At 44.2% G+C, this 10,889-nt stretch overlaps 1 pseudogene; it reads left to right on the forward strand.

Annotated features, from left to right (window-relative positions):
• The first annotated feature begins 7,922 nt into the window (after positions 1 to 7,922).
• Positions 7,923 to 8,040, forward strand: LOC126104965 (5S ribosomal RNA; annotated as a pseudogene).
• The last annotated feature ends 2,849 nt before the right edge of the window (positions 8,041 to 10,889 follow it).

The following is a 10,889-nucleotide window of genomic DNA, read 5'->3' on the forward strand; positions in this document are numbered from 1 at the left end:
TAATAAACCTTCTTAACAAACTGTGAACAACACTATTTACCACATCGTCTTACGCCACATAGTGGTACACGATTTCCACGAGGCTGTTTGTCTGGAGACATTCTTGACACTCGTAAATCTCCTGCCGTTTTGCGCTACATAACTTGAATCGTCAGAAACCAAGAATTAGGTTTGTTGTTCTCCTCTGAGGACATTTGTAGGATGCAAAAAAGAAAGAACTTACTATTCCATTTCTGCCTTACATGCAATCGGTGCCTGATTTCTCAGTTGGCCATCACGAACTATTTAAGAGCATAATATTTACGCTTCCTGAGGTTATTCATGCCTCCCGCCCCAGTCCTCGCCCCAATGCGTTATTCGACTGCTTTGGTTTGTGTTAGAGGTCGTTTTACTGTTTATAATTGTGCAGAGTTCTTGATATCAGTATTACTGAAGCAGCCTGATTGTATGGTACTCTGAGTTTCGTGAGGTGCAAACAATGAAGCGATGTGTTTTCCTATTCATATTTTCTTTTTTGGTATTAAATCTTGTCGTTCACTCTGGATAGTATATGTTTCCACGCTTGCAGTGTTTTCTAATTTTCATTTCTTGTTTACTTTTCACTTCAATTAATGCCTATCTGTTACTTAGGATCAATCCAACAGTTTTAAGACGGGGCGATTAGATTTTGCGTTTTCTGTCTAGCGCATAATTATTTGACTTGCTGTCGATCGGTCTACGCATGGATCTGTAATGCGTTGGCTGCATGCCAAAAGGCTGACTAAACATTTCTCACTTCGAATTCTTTGAAAGATTTCACAATACGTTTGACAGTTCCTTCGTGCTGGTTTTGAGAGAGGTTTGGTGTGTTGTATACATTGGTGAATGTATATATATATATATAATTTATTTCTTTAATTCTGAAACGCCCACGGTAATATGTGACCGTAAATGGTATTGATAAATTGTGTAAAGCACAGTTGTGGAATAAAATAATGGTTGCAGCTGAAGTTCAATGTTAGTTTAGGGGGACGACACCGTGGTTCAGGTCGAAAAAAATCGATTTTCAGTTTTCATCATATTTCGACAGATTAAGGTTTTATTTAAGTACTCTGAACAGGATTTTGCTGGAAAATTTTTTTTCCAGGCATTTCAAGAGCATTTTTCTACCACGTGTGTTTATGTGCCACGCTCACTTTTTTGTCACCTACTTTTCTGCATATATTTTAGATCTTTATACCCCCTACATTGCACGTTAGGGATTTTTTTTTACTCCCGAGTGTGTTCGATATCCTTGGAATGCAACGGTTGATACTCTTTTGTTTCTGCCGTTTGTAAACAATACGCTTTCAAACACGCGGTTACTTTAGTTCAAGTGCGATTACGAGTAGTTGTTATACTTATGTTTGCAGTGCTTGTTTACAAATGTACTCACCTCTTTCACAGCTATATATATAGAAGCTCCCGCAAGTTAAGCCTATGTCTAATGTCCTCTACTGATGATAAACCATGTCATGGATTGTGTCCATCAGGAGAAAATTCGTGGTGCAAATACAACAGGGCTCAGGCAACTGGAGAATCTTATTCTCACCTGCATTCTCTTCCTGCTGCTGTTATTACAGCAATTAAAGATATTTTCAGAGACTTGGCTAATCCTGACCTTCTAAGGAAATGTCTGCATGGGCAGACACAGAAACCAAATGAATGTGTTTCAACGGCATAATTTGGAACCGCCTTCCTTAACTGTATACTCCGGATCGCGTGATCTACGAGTGCCCTATCTTCGATGACGTAGCCAGCGACCTAAGAAACAAGCTACCAAACAATGACACCTATCACTTAATCAGAAAACCGACCACATGTGACATCATAAACCGCCTTGCCAACGAGGTATAGGCAAAAGTCCTGAGAGAATACCGTAGGGAAAACACATGAACTGCAGATCACGACATGACTCAATGCGACCTATCCCATTCCGCCAGGGCGTGGATTGGCCAATCGCCGTGACGGTAGGAATCCGCCACGTCCTGGAACAAGAGGAAGGCGATCTAACACCCGAACTTGACAATTGCACATCGATAACGACGTAGTAGACAGATAATTCTCAGTAGGAAGTAGAAAGGACATCTCCAAACAGAACCTGCAGCGATTTTCTAAGGCCTGGTGCCAGAGGCATGCCCACTGGGATTAGCTCGGTGGGCACGGCCACATGGCAGGTTTATACAATAACTGGCACTCCTGTTACGCTGCAGGAAGCAGCTTTTAGAATGGTTAGTGTAGAGATTAGATCTTACCCATTAAATAACTAACTCATCCTTTCCTGCAGCATGTAAGTAGACTAAAACTAGAATTCGAAAATGCTGCTAACATCATTGAATTGTATTGTGGATATTAAGACCCACTGATGTATAAGGTGGTGGGTCATTATGTATGTATTATTGGATTGTATAAAGATTTTTTTTTAAAGTGTTGGGTACTGAAAAAGCTGGGAATTAATCCTGGTGAAAATATGATGACTGGGCTGCAACATTGCGATAAAATGAGGATAGCCGATGCAGACATGTCTGCATGTAATATGGCCAAGAAAGCGAGACAAACATCCAGGAAGATGAAAAGAAGCTGGAAGACCTGCTAGAGGCCAAAGAAGGGCCATCATATGCAGCAAGACAGTTTTAATTAACTGTAAGTAAAAAATTTCAAAAGTTTTTTCATCAAAGTCAATTTACTGCAAACTAAAATTTTCAGTGCATATGCCCCATTATATCAGAAACTATCATATATAAATCAATGAAATTTTCAGAGACTCTGCATAACATAAAAAACTACCTCTTGTAGAACATTCATTAATATCCCCCATTAGGAAGCTCACAAAAAAAATCTGCAGAAAAAACTTAATATTTTTTGTTAATTCAAAAAATTATTTCTTACAAACTATAAAATGTATAAAGTAGATTTTAGTACAGTTGACTCTATTAGCATCATGTAACATACAGTAAAAATATTAAGGTCCTTCATCAAATAGTTTCTTCAGAAATGGGTCTTACTTGCCTCAATTAACATGGATTAGATAGGCAGGGTGTGGTCCCCTTAAGAAGATTTCTATGTAAACTCATAATACGTCACTTCAGGTAATGTAGATTTGCAGTGAACTTGGTGCATCTTTCCTAGGTGACCTGAGATGAAGCCATCAAAGTACGCAATTCGTAAGAGTTAATGAAACTTAAAAGACGTGTTGAATAAGTAGTTAAGTACTAAGAAACAAGGATACAGTCTCAAGATTTGGTTTTCATCGTGTATTGTGAATGTTGTGTTGCTATGAACCGAGTATATTGCCTCGTGATAGATGTTCGTGAATCACAGAACTCAAATGAGAACTGCCAACGGCTGGCAACATTCTGTTTTCCTCTCTTGGCAGCCGCGCCTGAGTAGAAAGATGAAAACGAGGATCGTACGGCGGGGCAGCTGCGACACCACGTGCTGACACCTGTATCGATCTACCGGTGGCCTAACAGATGGGGTGTGGCGGTGATGAGATCAGTCCACGCTATGGGGCCGACGCAGTTAGCGGACAGCTGGCCCCACCCAAGACGCGACATCTGTCGGCGTCCCCACACGGCTGCGGTTTTCTGGGCGACGCTAATGAGGATTAATACAGCCCTACAGGCAGCAGTCGCTAAAGCCACCTCTGATTTCCCTCATGAAACAACGTTACAGCTTATCTCACAAGTTATTTCGTTTCCACAATGATTTTTCACTCCGCAGCGGAGTGCGCTCTTATTTGAAACTTGTTCACAGATTAAAACTTGTGTGCTGGTCCCGAACTTGAACCCGCAATCCAAGCCAAGGCACGCTCCCGACTCAGTCTCCTCAAGCTCCTCTCCGGCCGTACGAGGGGTCTGGACCCCTCCATCATCCTCCACACCTATAAGTCCCTCATCCGCCCTATCCTTTGTTATGCCCATCCGGCTTGGATCACCGCCCCCCCCTACCTTTTACAAATCCCTCCAAATCCTTGAACGCCATGCTCTCCGCCTCTCCTATCGCATCCGTCTCCCCTCCCCCACACGGATCCTGTACGATCTCCTCCCCTTCCCCCACCTTCTCCTTTTCCTTGAAAGGATATGGATCCTGTACACCTCCCGTAAACTTTATTCTCCTCATCTGCTAGTCTCCCCGATCCTCTCCCACCCCCGCCCGCTGCCGCGCCTGTATTCCCACGTCCCACCCGGTCTCCATCTCTCCACCCTCCTTACCCTCTCCCAAGGTGGCTTCCGCCAGCTCCCCCTCCCTGATGATGTCCTCCTCCCCTCCATCTACCCCTCCTATCAACTTTGACCCTGCCCCACCCCCCACTTCTGGTGTCCTTTCCCTTAGGCACCCTCCCTCCCTTATCTTCCCTTCTCTTTCCTTTTCCCCCGTCCCCTCCCTCCACCCCTCTTCCCCCGGGCTTCCCCTCCCCCTTCCTCCCTCCCCCTATCTCCCCTGCCCGTGGCATCTCTGCTCTCCCCTCTCGCTCTCCCACTCCCCTTCCTCCTCCTCCTCTCTTGGCAGGTCCCCGGACTTGCACACGCACAGTGAACATTCGCGCGCCGGATGTCATTGCCATCAGTGTCTCGTGTGTGTGCCTTCGTTTGTGTTCAGTGTATGTTCGCCGTCACGCCGCCACTGTTCACGTGTACCGTCGCCGTCATCCATGTTTTGTGCACCGTGTCAACTAGTGTCAGTGATGTTTTCTCGTCCAGCGTGTGTTTTGTTTTTTTAGTGTCTACATTGTTTTGCCCGCCGTTTTGATTGTATTCTCTGTGCCCCCTCTATGTATTACTTATTGTAAACCTCAAGGCTGAAGAGCGGCGTACTCAGCTGCTGACAGCCCGCCTTGTGTAAGGTGATAAAAATCACAATAAAGAAAAAAAAACTTGAACCCGATAGCTTTGCCTCTTCGACGGCTATGCTGGCTTGGGTAGCTCAGTCGGCAGAACACTCCCCAGTGAAAGACTACCGACACACACTCACCACATGCCAAGAAGCTCCACTTTTTTTTTGTCACTAGTCTTCTGACTGGTCTGATACGGCCCGCACCGAATTCTTCTCCTCTGCCGGCCGGTGTGGTCGAGCGGTTCTAGGCGCTTCACTCTGGAACCGCGCGATCGCTACGGCTGCAGGACAGAATCTTGCCTCGGGCATGGATTTGTGTGATGTCTTTAGGTTAGTTAGGTTTAAGTAGTTTTAAGTTCTAGGGGACTGATGGCCTCAGATGTTAAGTCCCATAGTGCTCAGAGCCATTTGAACCATCTTATCCTCTGTCACCGTTTTCAGCTAGGAGTAGCACTTGCAGCCTACGTCCTCAATTAGTCTGCTGGATGTATTGCAGCCTCTGTCTTCCTCTGCAGTCTTTACTCTCCACAGCTCCCTCTAGTACCACGGAATTTATTTAAAGACGTCTTAGCAAATGTCCTATCATCCTGTCCCTTCTCCTTGTCACTGATTCTGCTAAGAACCACCTCAGGCCTTACCTTATCGGTCCACCCATTTTTCAACACTCTTCTGTAGCGTCATCTCTAAAATGCTTAGAGTCTCTTCTATTCTTGTTTTCCACAGTCCAAGTTCCCTACAATACAATGTTGTTATCCAGTCGTACACTCCCCGAAGTTTCTTCCTCAAGTGAAGACCTATGTTTCGTACTAGTAGATATCTCTTGTCGAGGAATGCCCTTTTTGCCAGTACTATTCTACTTTTTATGTACACAGTGAGTTATTTTGCTGCCTAAGCAGCAGAATTCCTTAACTTGGCCTACTTCGTGATCACCAATTTTGATGTTAACTTTCTCGCTGTTCTCTTTTCTGCTATTTCTCAGTACTTTCGTCTTTCTTCGACTTACTCTCAATCTACATTCTGTACTCATTAGACTGTTCATTCTATTCAGCGGAGCCTGTAATTCTTCTTCACTTTCACTGAGAGTACCAATGTCATCAGCGAATCTTATCATGGATAATCTTTTATCTTGAATGCTAATTCCACTCTTGAACCTTTCTTTTATTTTCGTTATTGCGTCGTCGATGTACAGATTGAGCAACAAGGTCTAAAGACTAGTTACTTAGTTATTTGATAAATAAATCGTAATTTTTCCGTTCTGCAAATGATGACTAAAAATATAATATGCTCCGTATGTTGAAGCACATGCAACATAACTGTCGTCCGCGACCACCACCTCATGTGTACCCAATCCAGCATGCTAACCACACCGCCTTTCCTGCCACGTATCCTACATTTCATTCTTCCCAGCGATCTCTCTACTTCTACAACTTCAGATATACGTCCAATGCTATCTATCGATAGACCCATAGAAAAGCAGGTAATAATTATAGGGGAAAAAAGCAGCAAATCGTTCCGTACCCAACGACTTCACCTGACTATTCACAACGGTGCAATACACCTAACTGATATGTTAAAATGACTTGGACCCCACCCTCTATCAAAAATTAAATGGATGTGATAAATATAACCAGGCAAAAAAGCCACATTCGACCAAAACTAGTAACTGACCGAATACGGGGACTAAACGTAACCATCATGATCCGTACAGACAAAACCGTCATCCGAGTAGTCCACATTTAAGCTAATGTTGCAAGAAGCTCTCGGTCTCCCGAGTTCCATCACTCCCTCAGAATGATGCAACAAGACGCGTTGCACCTCCCTTTACGGGTCGGACTGCCTTCTCTCAACTACGTTCTGTACCAACACAAAATTTCCACATCTCCTGAAACCTTTAAGACACCACCCTCTGTCCTCAATTTCGCGTAAACACGAGACCCAACATATTCTCATCTGCCTGGCTGCAGCACCTCTATCATCACGTTCAACCTTACCTTCATCTACATGCACTCCACATCCTCTCTCAGCGTAACTCTGATCACATTTCTATTACGCAAAAATTCCTCACAATCGTCTTCTAACCAAACTGCGTGCCTATGGAATATCGCCACAGTAGTGCAACTGGATTCGTGATTTACTGTCAGAAGGATCACAGTTCGTAGTAATACAGGGAGATAAGATCACCACGATAAAATAAGAGAAGTCAGGGCTCGCACAGAAAAATGTAAACGTTCGTTTTCCCCGCGCGCTGTTTGAGAGTGGAACGATAGAGAGACAGCTTGAAGGTGGTTCATTGAACCCTCTGCCAGGCAATTTATTGTGAACGGCAGAGTAATCACGCAGATCTAGATGTAGATTATTTCCAAGTTCCACTCTTCCTATCAGCTGTAATGCATCGTAGCTTTTCTAACTCAGCGGAATTTTCCAACGTATTCTTAGCCCTATAAACAAAACGTTTTATTAAAATCGGATTGATTTTAACTTTACTGGTGAATATCAGGTCTGTTATATAACAGCTTTCATGAGACCAGTTTCGGCTTCACACCAGCATGCAGTACGTGGAGGAGTTATTATCAGGTGTCATTCGTTTGACAGATACCAATTGGTTATAGCATAGCGGCTCCGCTCATTGGCTCTTCATGAGGACTGGAAATTCTTTTGAAGATGGTTGTTTCGTAGGCAAAATCAGTAAAAGTAAAGTTAAGGCCATTTGGACAGATACGTTTTTGTATTACCTACCGTCGCTGACTCATTCATGAAAACGTATAGGGTACTTACCGTTGGTCTTCAGTCATGAATTTGGCAAGAAGTAAGATTTCACTGCACAAGTAAATGAAAAAATCCGAAAATGGTTAATTTATATTTATATCATACGAAAAGAAATTCACATTTTTGTTTTCAGACAGTCTGTTGTCCATCCGTCTGTGAAGCCCCATAATTATCAGAAACGACAGGCGTGTCACGTTGAAATTTGTGTCACTTGGCGGGCACATAAATGTAAGCTTCAAAGACTAGGCGGTCAAAAGATACGGTCATTATCACGTATTTTGATACTTGCAAAGACACTCATCGCCAACGGCCTTGCCGCAGTGGTAACACCGGTTCCCGTCAGATTACCGAAGTTAAGCGCTGCCGAGCTGGGCTAGTACTTGGATGGGTGACCATCCGATGTGCCGAGCGCTGTTGGCAAGTGGTGTGCACTCAGCCCTTGTGAGGCAAACTGAGGAGCTACTTGATTGAGAAGTAGCGGCTCCGATCTCGGAAACTGACATACGGTGAGATGAGTGATGTGCTGACCACAGGCCTCTCCATATCCGCATCCAGTGACGCCTGTTGGCTAAGGATGACACGGCGGCCGGTCGGTACCGTTGGGCCTTCATGGCCTGTTCGGGAGGAGTTAAGTTAAATTCACTCATTAAAATCTGTTGTTTATTTGCCCCTGACGTTCTTTTTTTTTCTAATCTTATGCGACTTATCTGGTAAGGTCATCAGCCCCTAAGCTTACACACTACTTAACCTAACATATGCTAAGCACCCATTGTAAAATGAAGGCTTTCACGACCGGGTGGCATGGCTGTTGATATACTTTCCGGGATGTGAGGTCGCGGTCCAAGAACTTTTCTGCTACTTACGTTTCGTCCAGAACTGCGCTGGACTTCCTCAGAGGCACTGCTCCGCTGAGTCTTGCCGACTGACTGGTCGTGTGTCTGAGAGCGACTTATATATTGTGAGAAAGGGGGGCGTGGTTTACCATGGAAATAGAAAAGGATAACAGAATATCTTTCTTGGATGTCTTAGTTATGAGACGGTCCGATAGAAGCTTGGAATATAAAGTTTTTCGGAAGGCAACACATACGGACAGATATTTACATAAAAATTCTAATCATCATCCTCAACAAAAAAGAGGTGTCATAAAAAGTCTTGTCGATCGAGCGGAACGGATATGTACACCTGAACATTTGGATGCTGAAGTGAAACATCTAAAGCAGGCTTTTGAAAAAAAAACGGCTACTCATGAAAAGAGATAAATAGAATTTTGCGTCCAAGGAACAGAAACCCAAAAGATACGAATGAACCACAACGACAGAAAAATACAGTAGTTCTCCCTTTTATTAAGAAAGCAACAGATCGGATCGGTAAGATCTTACGAAAACATGACATAAAACCGATCTTTAAACCAACAAAGAAAATAAGTCAAGTACTACGATCTGTGAAGGATAAACGCCCTCCCCTGTCGACATGTGGTGTGTATAAAATTCCATGTACCTGTGGTAAAGTTTACATTGGTACTACCAAAAGAAGCGTAAACACGCGACTGAAAGAGCATAAAAGTCTTTGTCGACTTGGAAAAATAGAAAAGTCAGCTGTAGCGGAACATGCTCTTCAACCAGGCAACCACCAAGTGAAGTTTTCGGATACCGAAGTTTTATCTACAACGTTAAATTACTATCCACGACTATATAGAGAAGCTATCGAAATTTATAAACATCACGATAATTTTAATAGGAAAGAGGAGGCTATGAAACTTAGCGATATATGGACAGTGGCTCTACAAAATTGCTAACAATTTTTATCTTTGACAAGGTGGTAATCGATAGTCAACCTTATCTTTGCTATGGATTATCACTGCTCATCACGTGTCACCTGAACCACGCCCCCCTTTCTCACAATATATAAGTCGCTCTCAGACACCCGACCAGTCAGTCGGCAAGACTCAGCGGAGCAGTGCCTCTGAGGAAGTCCAGCGCAGTTCTGGACGAAACGTAAGGAGCAGAAAAGTTCTTGGACCACGACCTCACATCCCGGAAAGTATATCAACAGCCACACGCACCCATGCCCGAGGGAGGATTCGAACCTCCACCGGGACCAGCCGCACAGCCCCTGAAGTGGATGGTTCAAATGGCTATGAGCACTATGGCACTTAACATCTGAAGTCATCAGTCTCCTAGAACATAGAACTACTTAAACCTAACTAAGGACATCACACATCCATGCCCGAGGTAGGATTCGAAACTTCGACCGTAGCGGTTGCGTGGTTCCAGACTGAAGCGCCTAGAACCGCTCGGCCACAACGGCCGGCCTCCTGACGTGGAATCGTGAAATTTGGCAAGCAGAAAGTTTTCAGTCACTTTGTAACTGAATCGCATGAAAAATATATTTCTTTCTTCGTTTGTTATCCAACTTAGAACTTGAAATTAAAACATTCTCGAAAGCTTTGGAATCCCTGGGACTAATATCTTGCCAGTATCAGAGTCGACAACGGTAAAAAAAGCTTTGGAGATTCTAGATCCACGGAATGTGTGAACTGTCTGTTTACATAATTACACTACTGGCCATTAAAATTGCTAAACCACGAAGATGACGTGCTACAGACGCGAAATTTAACCGACAGGAAGAAGATGCTGTGATATGCAAATGATTCGCTTTTGAGAGCAGTCACACAAGTTTGGCCCCGGTGGCGACACCTACAGCGTGGTAACATGAGGAAAGTTTCCAACCGATTTCTCATACACAGACAGCAGTTGACCGGCGTTGCCTGGTGAAACGTTGTTGTGATGCCTCGTGCAAGGAGGAGAAATGAGTACCATCACGTTTCCGACTTTGATAAAGGTCGGATTGTAGCCTATCGCGATTCGGTTTATCGTATCGCGACATTGCTGCTCGCGTTGATCGAAATCCAATGACAGTTAGGAGAATACGGAAGCGGCGGGTTCAGGAGGGTAATACGGAACACCGTGCTGGATCCCAACGGCCTCGTATCACTAGCAGTCGAGATGACAGGAGTCTTACCCGCATGGCTGTAACGGATCGTGCAGCTATGTCTCGATCCCTGAGTCAACAGCTGGGGACATTTGCAGACAACAACCATCCACACGAACAGTTCGACGACGTTTGCAGCAGCATGGACTATCAGCTCGGAGACCATGGCTGCGGTTACTCTTGAACGCTGCATCACAGACAGGAGCGCCTGCGATGGTGTACTCAACGACGAACCTGGATGCACGAATGGCAAAACGTCATTTTTTCGCATGAATCCA

The sequence above is a fragment of the Schistocerca cancellata genome, chromosome 1 (assembly GCF_023864275.1).
Source record: "Schistocerca cancellata isolate TAMUIC-IGC-003103 chromosome 1, iqSchCanc2.1, whole genome shotgun sequence".
In the NCBI taxonomy this organism is placed as follows: Eukaryota; Metazoa; Arthropoda; class Insecta; order Orthoptera; family Acrididae; genus Schistocerca; species Schistocerca cancellata.